This window comes from Hypanus sabinus, chromosome 7 (assembly GCF_030144855.1).
Source record: "Hypanus sabinus isolate sHypSab1 chromosome 7, sHypSab1.hap1, whole genome shotgun sequence".
NCBI lineage: Eukaryota > Metazoa > Chordata > Chondrichthyes > Myliobatiformes > Dasyatidae > Hypanus > Hypanus sabinus.
Genome location: NC_082712.1, coordinates 137,828,969 through 137,843,842, shown reverse-complemented (window position 1 = coordinate 137,843,842; position 14,874 = coordinate 137,828,969). Strand labels below are relative to the sequence as shown.

The 14,874-nt window shown below is 40.7% G+C and overlaps 1 protein-coding gene across 5 annotated transcripts in view; it reads right to left on the bottom strand.

Moving 5' to 3' along the window:
- The window catches only part of plekha7b (pleckstrin homology domain containing, family A member 7b), a 422,578-nt gene that overhangs the window by 406,773 nt on the left and 931 nt on the right, over positions 1-14,874 (bottom strand). The gene's annotated exons all lie outside the window — the stretch shown is intronic.

Sequence of the window (14,874 nt, the reverse complement as noted above, 5' to 3'; positions counted from 1 at the left end):
TCTCTTTTGGTTAGCAATAAAATATTTCTTAATAATTAATTTTCAGAAGTGACTAAAGCTCAAATCCTCAACTTTTAACCAATAATCACAATTCATTTGTTTCCAAGTACAGTCAAACTAACTGTACAGGAAAACAATTGAAGAGCAAAGCCATTTTGCTCATCTAACTTCATCCAATTCTGCACTGGATTAAGACTGAAGAATTGTAACGGTGGTATGTTTGATCCTTGATCAGTGCCTCCTGATATACCTAACAGAGGAACTGTTTCTCATTGGTCCCAATTTTTAATTCTTTTGGAAGGGAGCCCATGAGGAAACCACACAGAAAACCATTACCGCCCCCACCACCACATTAGAGGGGTTGCATTCTTAGAAAAGCATTTGCATTACAATTTTCTATAATATGAATGCTCTTTTCCTATGGAACCCCATGTTATAAGTGTAGATGCCTCCCTACAGAATGTTTTTCTCTCAGATTAACACATTTTACTGGCAAAAGTGACCCACTGCCATTATTTAACAGCTAATGCCAACACAAGACTTCTGCAAAGGAAGCAAGAAATATTGTCCCTTTTTATTTTTAGCCACTTAATACTGTAAGGCAACACACATAAAATGCTGGAACTAAGATTCCCAGATCTGAAGAATCTCGTGTGTCTATGGTAATACTGAGGGACAACAGGGTTTGTATATGACAACACCACCTCAGCTGGTTAGCAGTTACAGCCAAGCCTATCCTTTGCCACATCCTCTCCAGATGGACAGACATTTCAGTGTAGCACTACCACATTCTTCTCCTGTGAGGCACTTTCTCTGATACACAATGCTGCTGGATTAGGGTTGGTTTTACATTGTAGGGAAAGGGATGGGATTTCAAGGATCAGGGTTAATCAGAAATAGATGGTATCAAATGGGCTCAAGGTGTGATGGGCAGAAGTGCTGTGATTTAGTGGAAGTGTGGAAAAAGCTGACAACCTACTTTAAGAGCTGACCTTGGCTACTGTGGTTCCCCACAATGAAGAACATTAGACAAAATATCTTTCAGATGTCAAAACATGGCAGTACTCCACTCTGAGAAAGATGTCTATTCACGTTTTCAGACTGGAAAGAGCACTGCAAATAGACTCCGCTACAATTGCTAATTCAAACAACTTGCTGACATGTCCTAATTTTATTGATCCATAGGATTTGACTAAAAATAATTATTGAATTGATTTTTTTTTAAAAAGATGGAACAGTACACTCTAAGCCTACACTGGTATCACTCCCCATCTTTTCCTATGCCTCATCGACAACTGCTTCCTGTACCCACATGAAACTCATCAACTTTGCCTCCAACCCACTCTGCCTTCAAATTTACCTGGTCCATTTCCAACACCTCCCCATTCATATATTTTCTCTCCCTCTCTCTCTTCAGCTTATCTACTGATATTATAAACCCACTGACTCTCACAGCTACCTGGACTATACCTCTTCCCACCCCATTACTTGTAAAAATGTCATCCCCTTCACTCAATTTCTTCATCTCATCTGCTCTCAGGATGAGGCTTTTCATTCCAGAACCAAGGAGATGTCTTCCTTCTTCAAAGAAAGGGGCTTCATTCCTCCATCATCAATGCTGCCCTCAACCGCATCTCCTCCATTTCTTCCCTCACCCCACAAGGGATAGGGTTCCTCTTCTCTTCAGCTACCACCCCACCAGCCTCCATGTTCAGCACATAATTCTCTGTACCTTCGACCATCTCCCAACAGGATCCCACTACTAACCATGTCTTTCCCTCCCCCCACTTTCTGCTTTCCTCAGGGATCGCCCCCTATACGACTTGTCCATTTGTCCCTCATCACTGATCTCTCTCCTGGCACTTATCCTTGCAAGTGGAACAACTGGTACACCTGCCCCGACACCTCCTCTCTCACTGCCATTCAGGACCCCAAAGAGTCCTTCTAGATGAGGCGACACTTCACCTGTGAGTCTGTTGGGGTCATCTACTGTATCCGGTGCTCCCGGTGTGGCCTCCTTTGTATTGGTGAGACCTGATTTAGATTGAGAGACCAACCTCACACTCACGTTGGAGGAACAACACCTTATATTCTGTTTCGGTAGCCTCCAACCCAATGGCATGAACATTGACTTCTCAAATTTCCAGTAATGCCCCCCCTTCACCATTCCCCTTTCCCTCTGTCACCTCATCTCCTTACCTGCCAATCACCTCCTTCTGTTGTTCCTCCCCCTTCCCTTTCGTCCATGGCCTTCTGCCCTCTATCAGGTTCCCCCTTCTCCAAACCCATACCTCTTTCACCAATCAACTTCCCAACTCTTTATTTCACCCATCACTCTCACCCGGATTCATCCGTCACCTGCTACCTTGTGTTTCTTTCTCCCCTCCCCCCGCCCTCAGGGAGTTCAGCAGTCTTGCAACCTGGGGGAAGAAGTGTTTTCCCATCCTAACAGCTCATCCTAAGACTATAGTACCTCCTGCCTGACTGTAGGTGGTCAAAGAGATTGTTGGACAGGTGGGAGGGATCATTAACAAGGCTAGAGGCCCTGCATATGCAGCACTCCTGATAATTATCTCCAAAGGGTGGAAGAGAGATCCCGATGGTCCTCACAGCAGTCCTTGAAATCTTTTATTGGGATTTTATGGCCAGGTACCATGCAACTCCCATGTCAAACAGTGATACATCTTGTCAGAACATTCTTAATGGTACTACTGTAAACACAGGGTAGAGTAGAGAGAGGGGCGGAGCCTCATTCACCTCAATCTCCTTCGTAAGTGGAGACACTGCTGGGCTTTCTTCTGTCTTTTCTTCTTCCAATATTTTTATTAAATTTCATATAAATACAGAATAAGATTACTTATTATAAATCAAAATAAGATAGCACAAAATGTACTATATTTAAATCACACTGATACGATCACAGTATCCCACATTCATGATCAATCAAATAAACTAAATTGAATTATGAAATACAATAATATGGTTATATTATTAAAAAAATCTACACCCACTACCAAGACAAAGCTGGTTGGTTAAAAAGAAACCCAAGAGAGGGAAAAAAAAGTACTTTACCATATAGCGTTTTATAATAATAGCCCAGATCTATATTTTAATAATAATAACAATTCAAAGATTTTTAAAATAGTTCAGAAAGGGTCCCTATAGTGTTTGAAAATCTTGGATAGATTCAGAAATCGAACAACGAATCTTCTCTAAATTTAAACAGACATAATATTGCATAACCATTGAGCATGTGTGGGTGGGGGGGGGGGGGACAATCTCCTTCCATTTAAGCAAGATTGTCCTCCTAGCCATAAGAGAAATAAAAGCCAATACCCACAAATGAGAAGGCTCCAAAATTATAACTCTTTCCTCTACAATACCAAATAAGGCAGTCAAAGGATTGGGTTTAAAATTAACTTTAAAAAGTACAGAAAAAGTTTGAAAAACATCATTCCAATATTTTTCAAGGCTCGAACATGACCAAAACATATGAATTAATGAAGCCTCTCCATTTGTCATAATAAGGAGATATATCTGCAGAAAAATGAGAGAGCTTGTCTTTAGACATATGAGCCCTATATACCACTTTAAATTGTAGGAGGGAATGACAAGCACATAATGATGAAGAATTAACCATTTTGAAAATAGCCCTCCAGGTCTCATCAGATAATGAAGTCTGTAAATCCTTTTCCCAATCTATTTTAATTTTGTCATTCTCAATCACAACAACAGACCATAAATATAAGATATTGAGCCATTATCAAAAGGTTTCAAATTAAAAATTACATCTATTATGTTCTTATCTGGGCTGGCTATGTAGTTTAGATCTTAAAAAATCTCCAATCTGTAGATATCGAAAAAAATAGGTATTTGATAGGTTATATTTCACTGAGAGCTTTTCAAAAGAAGAAAAATTCCCTCCAATAAACAGATCCTGAAATTGTTTAATGTTTAATCTATCCCTTTCTCTAAAGAAACAGATCATTTGTAGATGGTTTTTAAAAAAAACTAGAAAAAATTAGGATTAGAAAGGGAAAATCTTAATAAACCGAAATGTTTTCTAAACTGTAGCCAGATAAAGGAAGAGAAGATCCAAGAAGAGAAATAATAGAAAATTTCATAACAGAGTTAGCTTCCAAAAAGACCCACATTGGACAATCCTCACGATTAATAAAATATAACCAGAACATAATATTTCATATGTTAATTGCCCAATAATGTAACCTAAAATCAGGTAGAGCAAGGCCTCCATTCTTTTTAATTTTTTGAAAGTGGGCTTTATTTAGTTTGGGTTTTCTGTTCTTCCATATATAGGAAGAAAGAATCAAATTTAAAGAATCAGAAAAAGACTTGGGAATAAAAACTGCTGGGCTTTCTTGACAATAAAAACTGCTGGGCTTTCTTGACCAAAAAGGTGGTGTTAAGGGACCAAGTGAGATTATCCATTATGTGTACTCCCAGAAACTTGGTGCTCCTAACTCTCCCCATGGAGGAGCTATTTCTGTGCAGTGAGGTGTGGTCAGCCTGCACCTTGCTAAAGTCCACAATCATCTCTGTGGTCTTGTCCACACTGAGAACTCGAATCACTGTGCTCACACCATTTGATTACTCGGTCTTCCCGTAACCTAATGGCCTTAATACAGGGTTTGACAGCACAATAACAGTGGTTAACACTACAGCAACAATACTAGCAGCCCGGGTTCAATTGCCAACACAGCCTGTGAGGAGTTTGCATGGGTTTCTTCCCATAGTCGAAAAGCATACCCGGTTGGTAGTTTAATCATTCATTGTAAATTATCCTGTGATTAGGCTAGGGTGACATTGGGGGTTGCTGGAGGGGCTCAAAGGGCCTATTCCATAAATAATATCCTATTTGATTAAAAGCTGCCAAATATATTGCCATTCAGCATTCAGTTAAAGCAGTGAAGCACATATTTAAAAAATCTGGTACCGAGTATGCACATGGGTCATCACTTGTCAGCCAACTTCCAAGATTTCACAATCATCACCTAGGTCTCCCCAACACAAAACATTCTTATGTGGTGATCTGAAATGACAATTCTGTATTAAATTCATGCTTGCAGATCATCTATCAACTGGAAACTTTCACCCCCTTTTTTATTTCTGCACCGATGATTCAGTGTCAATTGAGTGTTCAATTGAAATTTCCCACATTTGTGGTAAACAGGGTTTATTTTAGCCAATGAAGCGTCAGTGAAGTGCATACAACAAATTAGCCACAATATTTAAATCCCTTTGCAACTAACTATTCAGATGTTGTTAACCACTCTCGACAAATGCTGATCATTTGTTTATTGCAAGTGGAATCACTTAATATTCAAATACTCTATTTTAATTGATTACATACTCCTGAACAGGTGTGTCAAAGATTGCATTTTTGTTACATCAAATTGTGCTAGAACAGAAATTATTGCCTCACAGCTCCCAAGACCCAAGTTCAATTCTTACCTTGGGTGTTGTGCTTTTGAATTTGCATATTTGTCTTATAATTATGTGGACTTTGCCCAAGCACTCCACCATCATGCAAGAGATGTGCTAATTGGCACGTTAACGGACTACAATAAATTGCAAATAATGGAAGGTGGCAGGGAGATTGAGGCAGGATACGGAAAAGTAAGTGGTGACAAGAGGATATGGAGAAGGTGATTCTTAGCATGGAGGCAGTGGCTGAAAGAGATATTTCCAAGTTGCATGACTCCATGACTGACTAAATCCACGGCTAAGCTAACCCACCTAAATCACAGCCCCAGACCAGGAAAGCAAGGAGGAAAATTTACAAATAACTAAACATGCTCTGGAACAGACATTAGGATCAAAAACAAATTGAGTTCAGACATTCTATTCAACATCACAGGAGGGATTGAGGGGCACATTTCAATTTCCAGAGGATATTCAGCAAGGTTCTACCTAAAGGAAGTTCTTGGAGAAAATATAAAATAAGCTTTTCACATGCACATTGAAACGTGCACAGCGAAATGCATTGTTTTGCGCCAACACCCAATACAGTCCGAACGTGTTGGATGCAGCCGTCAGCTGTCGCTTTCAGGACCAATATAGGTAATGCAAAGATAAGCTTTTTGCAGGCATAGTTTAAATGCATCATTTTGCGCTAATGCCTAACATAGTCTGAATAAGCCCACAAGTATTGATTTTGGCACCAATGTAGCATGGCCACAATTTACTAACCCTACTAAAACATACATCTTTGGAATGTGGGAGGAAACCAGATCGCCCGGAGAAAACCCATGCGGTCAAAGGGAAAACATACTAGCTCCCAACTATTGGCTAGTTACTCTTCCCTATTAACCGATGACAATCTGGATAAATAGGTCTGTAGCCAGGGATGGTAATGGGGACCAGTTCCCCCTACCTATTAAATGTTCCCAGCGGCATAAGCCTCAAATAGCCTCTGACAACCGTCCAGTTCATGGCCTTCACTTGTGGCATAGTTACTGACAGGAGGAGAGGCAAAGGCAGGATACTGGCACCTTAAAACTAGTCACTTTAGGCAGATGGGGCTCATCAGCCATGGTTGACAACTCATCTGGGCGAAGGAAAACTCTGATCTCAAACCTCTGCTGCCTTGCGGGGAAGGATTCAGGAGTAAATTCTGAGGGAGAAGTCCAGAGCAGGAGTAGACAAGGTAGTCCTATGTTGAGTTCAAGGGTGATTGGTAACACCTGCAGTACTGCTGGTACCAAACTGTATCAGTCTCTGCCATTCCTTTGGGCTCAGCAGATGCTTGGAGATGGGGAGCTTGCTACATGGGTAACAGCTTGCTCTCCATATTGTCCTACCCAGGCTTGCATATCTAGACAGCTACAATGCAACATCCATGGTCAACCCTGACTGATGGAGGCCTTACTCACCCACTCACAGCAACCATTTATTGCAATGGAGAAGGAATACAAAAGCATGGCTATTTTGCTCTATCTATAGATGGAATTCTGCATACAGCTTGTTTCAATTTAGGAGTGTAGGGGCAATGGAAGTAGTTCAGGGAAGATTCAGTAGGTTCATTCCAGTTATGAAGAGTCTGATCCATGAACAAAGGTGAGAAAGCATATTGAGCCAATGCTAAGAATAGGGGTGGGGCTAATACTGAAACACAAGATGGGGAGAGGAGCTTGATAGGATAGATGCCAAGGGGCTGTTTCCCCACTGGAAGAATCTTGCGATAATAGGCAAATGCCAACTTCATGCATAGTTTACATTATTCAAAAGAATCCTTGGACTTGTAACTTCTCTCATAACATTTAAGCGCTAAATTCATTCTACTTTGCAATCCATTATGCAAAACTTCCAAGTAGAAAGGTCTTAATCTCCCAAATATTAAAGGCAGGAAGAAGGATTACAGTCTGAGGCTACATCCACACTATGCCAGATAAATCCATAACCGAAGCTTTTTCTCTTCGTTTTTACCCCCTGTCCACACCAAAACAGCATTTTCGTCCCCCGAAACCGGAGCTTTTCAGAAACGCTTTCTAGGGTGGGTATTTTTGAAAATGTTGCTCAGGCAGATCAGTGTGGACGGGGTAACTGGAGACTTTTAAAAACGCTGTCAGATGGCAGCGCGCTATTTCATTGTTTTCTTGAACACAACCTAACAATCTCAGAACAGACGGCAATGAGACTGAAGCCAGAAGAGTTAGAAATGTACTCACCAAATACTTTGACCCATAACTTACTGAATAAATAAGTATACTGTACTCACTTTGCCTCGTTTTCTGTCCTTGCTCGTATGAAGGTGGTTTACCTATTTATGCAAGTCCTTCTCTGACAATAGATGTGTAACAGCCTAATGTAACATTGTATGGAAATACAAGGTAACACTGATGTAGACATGTTTTATACATATAACAAGGTGCTTTATTAATGCAACAGAGTTAGTCATTTCTTCAATGTTCGTCGTCAGTCGGGTCAATCTGTTCATGAACTCCGTCGGTTCCCTCCATACGCTCCAGTATTTTTTTTACTTTTAAGTCCTCCTGCGCGAATGCCAACAGCTGTCTGTTGTTTTAAGTTTTTCTAGTCTGTAACTACACAAACGCGCACTTTTATGGCAAGATTCGACACTAAACATGTCGCTTCCTGCACATGTGCAGGAGGAGGAGATTCGCCAAAATTACCGTTTCAATGTGGATAGAGATATTTTCAAAAACGCATAGTGTGGACGCCTATCGTTTTTACGCGAAACCGGCATTTTCAAAATTATCCAGTCTAGTGTGGATTACAGTCTGAAACATTGGCTGTTCATTCCCCTCCATAGACATTGCCTGACTTGCTGAGTTTCTCCAGCATTCCGTGTAGGCGGCTGAGTATTTCCAGCATCTGCAGAATCTTTTATATTTATTCAGGCACATGAATTTTAATGAGGAGATTGCATGCATCTACCATGGACAAATGCTACTTTTGTTTATATAAAAAAACTTCCCCCAGCTTAAGTCTCCAGTAAATTGATGTAAGCCACAGTAAATTTTCTCCAGAGATTGTGATAATGAATTAATAACTCAGACAATGATTCATAGATTCTAACTTCTCTATTAAAGTAATTCAGAAATATTCCACGGGAGCAGTGAGTTTTAAATTTAGAATTATTTCACATTCTATAGCTCTACAGCACAGAACAAGATTCAGCTTACTGATTCCATGCCAGCTCCTCAGTAATCTATTTATTCCCATTCCCCCACTGAAATGCCTACTGAAAGCCCTTAAGCAGCCCTAGTTGGCATTCCCCAATAGGTTTGGGTTGTAGAAGCAACAGGATCTTGACATGAAGCGGCTGGTATGACTTGTGTGCTGACCATATGTGTGGAACTTCAGGGGATGTCTGCTTCGTCTCGGTGTTACTAAGGAGAACATTATGGATGCCAAAGAAATTAGGTCAAATAGAGATGTCCTTGATCACAAAGTATGCATATGACGAAGGAAGCATTTTAAATGCATAAAGATGCACTCCTGGACCTTGTGGGAGGCCCTTTTAGAGACACATGCTTCACCATTAGCCACTGATGATATTCCAGAAGACTGGAGTGTGGCTAATCCTGGTTCCATTGTTCAAGAAACACAGTAAGATCAACACGATGAGCCTGACCTTGGTGTCAAGGAAATTACTGGAGAGAATTCTGAGGGATCAGATCTACGATCACTTGGATAGGCAAAACCTGATCAGGAATAGCCAGCATGATTTTGCATGTGGGAGGCATGTTTGATGAATATTTTTGAGTTTTCAAAAAGTAACTAAGGCCACTGATAATGTAGGGCAGTAGACATTGTCCTGGTGGACTTGACCAACATCTTTGACAAGGTCCCACAGGGCAGGCTGCTCCACATGGGATTCAGGAGAAGCTAGTAGGATTGATTCAGAAATATCTCTATGATCAGAAGCAGAGGGAGAACCTGACCGGATTCTGTGAGCAAAGGTTAAGGGAACAACATTGTGAACTGGAGAGGATGCAGAAAAGATTCACGAGAATGCTCTCTCAGCTAGTGAGCCTGACTTGTAAGGAGAAGTGGCTAAACTGGATTTTCATTTCCTGGAACACAGGAGAATGAGGAGAACTTAATAGAAGTTTATAAATTCATAAGCGGTGTGGATAAGGTGGACAGTCATCATACTTTCCCTAGGACTGTGGAGTCCAAAACTAGAGGGTGTAATTGATAGAAGAGGGGATGAGATTTAAAATGGACCTGAGAAGTAATTTCTTTATACATTGTCAGAGGAAGTGACTTTTGGACAGGTACGTGGGGAAGAGTGGGGTGGGGGGTAAATGCAGGCAATTTGGACTACAGGGAGGATGCAGTGGTTGACATGGACCAGTTGGGCAGCAGGTCCAGGTTCCATGCTGCATGACTCTGAGATAACTTCACTACAATTTATAGGTGGCGACTGAAGGGCAGTGAAAGAGCAAGTACACAATTAAGAAGGAAAATCTGTCTGTATCTCAGAGGTAAAATAATGCAACTAATCTGGTGACATCATTGCCCATGTTAACAAAGAGAGCAAATAGAATACTCCAACCCCATGATATTTTTCATGGGTTATGCAAACTCACTGAGGTCACTGGAACACAGAGACAGACACAACAGACAGTTAACTACCTCTCTGCAATTCACTTCCATTGTTATCTTCTATACGATGGCTTAATTCTCTCAACACATTCTCAAAGCTGGCATTCCCTTGAAGCACTTGCCTGCCCTCCTGTGCCTTTCACATCATTTCTCTTTCTATGACAGTGGTCAGGCATCAAGTCAAAAGGTATCTGCTGCCCCATCTGTTGTACGATCGTAGTGCCAATACCAAACATTTCTTTTTTAAAAACTACATATACACAATCCTCCAGCCATAGACTAATCAAGTAACAGTAACAGTAGACATACACAAGTAACAAATGTTCAGAAATATTATATGCTACATTTCCTGCACCTAAATTTCTTGTACTAAATTTTAAAAATGTCATCATTTCAGCTTTGACATTTTGAATCAATATTGCAGTGATTAAGAAATGAACCCAAGCTCACAAACAGAATGGTCAAGGGCAAGCAAAAAGGCCATTTTCCCAATCAAACATGCCCTTCTGGAATTTTAACCAAGAATATGTTCAACCTGGGTTATAAACACCATTAAAATTCCAGCAGCCTTGAACCAAGACACAAGTCTGACAGCTAATATTGTTTCGAATTCACAATCCCATAAATTAAAAAGTGTTTAAGTAATACCTTGACAAATTATTCATTCCATTCTAGAAACCCGGTGATTAGCAAGATTGATCTTAGCTATTAAAATAAACACTGTTAACAGAAACTCAATGCAGGCAGCTACACAACAGTTTGGCTGCACATACACATACACAGTAACCCATTAATTTCATGTGTCTGCGCACTTCTTCTAAGAACAAACGTACACTCTGACCAAGATAAGGCTTCATCCACATATTCAATCTATCAACCAGCAAATAATGCATTGGAATCATATTGGTTGATACACCTCTGTTCATAAGAAAGCATCCTATACAGTATAGCACTGCCACTTCAAAATGAAATGCACTACACAGCTAAACTAAGGGGTCGAGCTATTTATGCACAGAAACTGTATTAAGTTCAATAAATCAACAGCTGGCCTTGTCTGCTGGGACACTCTTGAATGCAGTGTTACATCTGTCAGTTTGCGACTACTCCAAGTCCCAGCCACTCTGCTGGATCACTTCCTCCTGCAAAGTCTACATCATCCACATGACAGTTCCAGAGAAATCCGACCTCTACCCCACTTCTCCAGCTCAAATGCTCTGCAGTTCAAACCAGTGATCATTCTTATCAGTCCATGGCCTCCTCTACTGTCGCGATGAGGCCACACTCAGGTTGGAGGAGCAACACGTTGTATACCGTCTGGGTTGCCTGCAGCCTAATGGCATGAACATTGATTTCCCTGAACTTCCGCTAATGCCTCCCCCGACCCCCTTCACTATTCCGCATTCCCCTCTCACACATCTCCTTACCTGCCTATCACTTCTCTCTGGTGCTCCCAACTCTTTTCTTTCTTCCATGACCTCTGTCCTCTCCTATCAGATTCCCCCTTCCCCAGCCCTGTTTCTCTTCCCTCCGTCAACTTCCCAGCTCTTTACTTCACTTCCCTGGCCCCTCCCAGTTTCACCTATCACCTTGTGGTTCTTTCTCCCCTCCCCCCACTCTGACTCCTCGTCCTTTTTTCCCAGACCCAATGAAGGGTCTTGGCCCGAAATGTTGACCGTATTCTTTTCCACAGGTGCTGCCGGGCCTGCTGAGTTCCTCTAGCATTTTGTGTGCGTTGCTTGGATTTCCAGCATCTGCAGATTTTCTCTTGTTTATCATTCTTAACTAGTCTCAATCATTGTTTTCACAGGTATCACATGTATGTAGCATATAGCCGATGAAAACCTTCCTACATTCACCATGTTGTTACAGGCTCCCAGTACCCCCAAACTCCTGGAAACACGAGCTTTGATTCAAACATCACCAGTGGTTTGTGATCCAAGTTCAAAGCAAATTTATTATCAAAGCATGTACAGTATATGTCACCATATGCTACCTTGAGATTCATTTTCTTGTTGGCAAAGTAGAACAAAGAAATACAATATAATCATTGAAAAATTACACACAAAGATTGACAAATGACCAATCTACAAAAGACAATCTCTACAAATATATAGAAACTAAATTAATAAAGCTGAGGACACGTGCTGTAGAATACTTGAAATGGTGTCCATAGTATGGAGTCAGTTCGGAGTTGAAGTTATTCACACTGGTTCAGAGCCTGTGGTCGATGGGTAATAACTGTTCTCGAAACTGGTGGTGTGAAACACAAGACTCCTGTACCTCCCTCCCAATAGCAAAAAGAGCACCTAGATGACTGATATTGCTTTCTGGTGGCTGTGCCCCTTGTAGATGTATTCAATGGTAGGGAAGGCTTTGCCTGTGGTGGGCTGGGTTGTGTCCACCATTTCATTTATAGGAGCAGAATTCCCCAGTCTCCTGCCTTCTCCCAGCGTCCCTTCATGCCCTGACCAATAAAGAATCTATCAACCTCTACCTTAAATATACATGAAGACTAGGCCTCCACAGCTGCCTGAGGATGGTGAATTTCACAGAATTTCTGAAAATCGAAGTACGCTACACAACATCAACAGATTCTGCTTTGTCTATCCTGCTTGTTGCTTCGTCAAAGAATTCCAACAGATTTGTCAGGCAAGATTTTCTCTTGAGGAAACCATGTTGACTACAGCCTATTTTATCATGTGTCTCCAAATACCCTGAGAGCTCATCCTAAATAATTGATTCCAAGATCTTCCCAATCACTGAGTTCAGACTAACTGGCCTATAGTTTCCTTTCTTCGGCCTCTCTCCCTTCTTGACATTTGAAATTTTCCAGTCTTCCAGAACCATTCCAGAATCTAATGATTCTCAAAAAATCATTACTAATGCCTCCGCGATCTCTTCAACCACCTTCTTCAGAACCGTGAGGTGTACATCATCTGGTCCAGGTGACTTATTTTCCTTCAGACCTTTCAGTTTCCCAAGAATCTTCTCTCTAGTTATGGTAATTTCACACACTTCATGCCCCAACACCTGGAGCTTCCACCATATTGCTAGTGTCTTCCACAGTGAAGACTGATGCAAAATACTTCTTTTCAGTTTATCCGCTGTTTTGTTGTCCCCCATTACTACCTCTCCAGCATTGTTTTCCCACAGTCCAATATCCACTCTCTTACACTTTATGTATCTAAGAAAACTTTTGGCATCCTCTTTAAAGGCTAGCTTACTTTTGTATTCCATCTTTACCTTTTTAATTACTTTTTTTGGTTGCCTTCTGTTGATATTTAAAAGCATCCCAATCCTCTAATTTCCCACTAGTCTTTGCTCTATTATATGCCCTCTCTTTGGCTTTATCTTTTCTTGTTAGCCATGGTTGTGTCATATTTCCTTTAGAATGCTTATTTCTCTTTGGGATGTGTATATCCTGTGCCTTCCAAATTGCTTCCAGAAATTCCAGTCATTGCTGCTCTGCTATCATTCCTGCCAGTGTTCTCTTCCAATCAATTTTGACTCTCTCATGCCTTTACTCCACTGTAACACTGATACATCTGTTGGCTTCTTTTTCTTGTAGGCTTTTCCAGTCTAGTGTATTTGTGTAGAAAAACTAATGTTTCCATATTTGTATCCAAAGTGAAAGTACCATCTAAGTAATTAATTTAAAAATCAATCACTTAGAAAAATAAAGGTGAACATTCCTTTATCCATGTGTGTTTTCTCCTAATTCCCTGAGGCTGTCTTGTCTGAGAACCAGACAATTGATGGTGTGTGGTCTGATTCCAAGGTGTGGGAAATAACTGTATCCACCCAGAATCAAGTTCTGTCTGGGCACAACGTACGACTGTAATTACACACCAGTTCTTTAAAATAAGGAACCCTACATGTTCTAATCAACATCCAAGAGGATTAACTTTAATTCCACAAATAACCTATCTGCTAGGCAAGGGGGAAAATTTAGTCACTTAAAAATCAATCAATTCAAAATGACATCATAGTCTATCTAGTCGCTTAAAAAAAACAAGCAGCTAAAATTGAAAGACAGAACAAAATGAGCTTCTCTGCAGTAAATGTTTTGACAGGTAATATAATCAGTTTCCCATCTGTGAAACAATTTCAATTCAACCTCATAGGTCGTAGGTTTCAAAAAGACAGTATATGGAGACACCCCCAACACAGATTGCCTGGAATCATTTAAAATCACAATCTTCTGACGAAGAAAGCACTTTAAATTCGACACTGAACAGTTCACTGCGAGGGGCTATTTATCACCATAGTAACCAAACAAATTCTCAATTTGCAAAGTTGAAAATATTTTGCCAGTATGCTTTTTTCTCTGTAAATCGACGAAACAGATTACTATCTCCTGCATAACTAGTGATACACTCGAAAAACCCGGACATTTATTTCAGCTTCAATTACCCAACATACCAATCCGATTCATTACACCGAAAGACTCGTAATTTCTACATTCTTGCTGTTTCCATGTAGCCGGGGAACACGCTGGAATCCAATTTGCATTAGAACAGAAAGAAAGCATGAATTCACCTGCCTGCTCGCTACAGGGCTGCTATTTTTTTAAAGAAACTAATGATACCGGGAAAGGCCACGGAATAAAATGTGCTCTATCTGGAAACGGCAATTGCAAGTTCAAACACTACAACTCAATCTCACAGATTGTAAAATCCACCTGACTACCTGTTGCTTGAATTCTACAACCATATGACCGCATCGGCGATCATTAAATATTTGCACAAGCCAATACTAAACACAACCGGTAGTGAAAGC